The following is a 1960-nucleotide window of genomic DNA, read 5'->3' as shown; positions in this document are numbered from 1 at the left end:
GATTAATTTGAAGTCTTGGTTTGTGACCTTTGTTTCAGATGTAGTTTCATTTTCATTCGCTTTGATTGCATCCAAGTTGTTTGAAACGTTGACTGAAAGGTCCTTTAGCCGTAAACCCAAAGTGTCTGATTCCTTTTTGATATCAGTAATCTGTGATTTGATTGATTTAATATCTTGGGTGGTGTCATTCATAGTTGATGAATTTTTATGTTCATTCACTTTCATTGTCACCATGGATTCTTTAACTTCATCAGATAGTTTCTCAATTCTAATTGCGTGGTTCAAAGTATCTTGGTGTCTAAAGTCATTTTCAGTCTTAATGTTTTTTATGATCAAGCCATTTTTTTCAAGATTGGTTGAAAATTCGTTGATCTTGGATTGGAATTCTGAGTTGATCATCTCCACTTGGTTGGTTTTCTCAGCCAATTTTGTAGCTTGTAGTTCAAGAGAGGTCATTTTAGCAGACATTTCAGAGTTTGCGGAAACCATTGTGGTATGTTTGTTATCCATATCCTTGGTGTTATTCATCATGGATTCGTTCAATTCATTGACTTTAGTCATCACCTCTTCATTTCTTGTTTCAAGATCATCCTTCATTAACTTCATTTTATCATTTTGGTCCTTTACATACTTCTCCGTAGATTTGGATATCCTGCTGTCAAACTTTGGTTCCAAGTTTTCGAAAACCATCGGGGTCAATTTCGAGACCATGAAGGCAAGGTCGAGTTCATTTTTCATCTCTTGATCTTCTGTCCCACTAAAATCTGCATGATCAAGGTTTGTCGGACGCATGTCTTTTGATGATAGATCTGATTGTACTTTGGTAACAGACTCTTTCATTTTCCCTAAGTCTGTTTCAATATTAACAATCTTGTTATCTAATTCCTGAATAGCAATATCTGGAGTGGTGAATCCACCATCGCTTAAAGGAATAGAAATACTCGAGTCAATGGTCTGTTTAATTTCATTGCATTCGGCTGCGCATTTAGCGTCAACGTTGGCGATCTTCTCATGTATTGTCTGCATTATGCTTGCATTATCCGCAGCTGTTTTATTAGAGTTCATCATGTCAGTCTCTAACATTTCGATTTTCAGCTTGGTAGAAGCATGTTGCAAATTTATGGCTTGGAAGGCATTAGCACAGTCTTTTCTCAATTTAAGTATTTCTGTAGTATTCTGTTGGTTTATGTCGCTGTCACATGGGCCGCTTGAAAAATTTGTGTTCAATGAATGAATGAATGAATTGTATATTAACGAGTCACAGAGGTTCTAAATAACATGCAAGCCGGGCATTTCATGCCGGTCTTTCTAATAGATAAGTATAATACTATAACTTTCTCACAACCTCACACTCCTTGCTTTAAGAATTAATCACATCACCGGTAAAAAACTCAACAATCAATAAATATACTAATGGTTTTGAGCACGTGTATCGTTGCCTATAACCAATAGCTCAAACCATACTACAACAACATATATAAGCCCTTATGGCCAAGTTGGTAAGGCGCTACACTAGTAATGTAGCGATCCTCAGTTCAAATCTGAGTGAGGGCATGTAAAAATAGGGCGTGTGGCGCAGTTGGTAGCGCGCTCCCTTAGCATGGGAGAGGTCTTGGGTTCAATTCCCAACTCGTCCAATGAGAAAAATTCATGTACTTTTTTGGAGATTTTGTGACATTTTGCCCCTTCTTGTCAAAGTGCGCTCGGCTGTCGCAAGTTTAAGATCTTACAATACAGTGTTTTCATTTTTTTATTCGTACCAACCACCGGAAATGTTCATACCAGTCAGTGGCAAAAAATAATTCATACCGACCCCCGGTATTTTTCGTACCACCGCAGCGGGATTTATTCAGATCATCTAAGAAAAATAGTTCATACTATTGCACTTCAATTATTCATACCAACAGAATACAAAATTCATACTAAATGCATAAAATTCTTATGCTTTCATTAATATTTT

This window comes from Saccharomycopsis crataegensis (assembly GCF_037102585.1).
Source record: "Saccharomycopsis crataegensis DNA, jcf7180000000072, whole genome shotgun sequence".
In the NCBI taxonomy this organism is placed as follows: Eukaryota; Fungi; Ascomycota; class Saccharomycetes; order Ascoideales; family Saccharomycopsidaceae; genus Saccharomycopsis; species Saccharomycopsis crataegensis.
The sequence above is the reverse complement of the archived record's forward strand: the minus strand, read 5'-3'. Positions refer to the sequence as shown.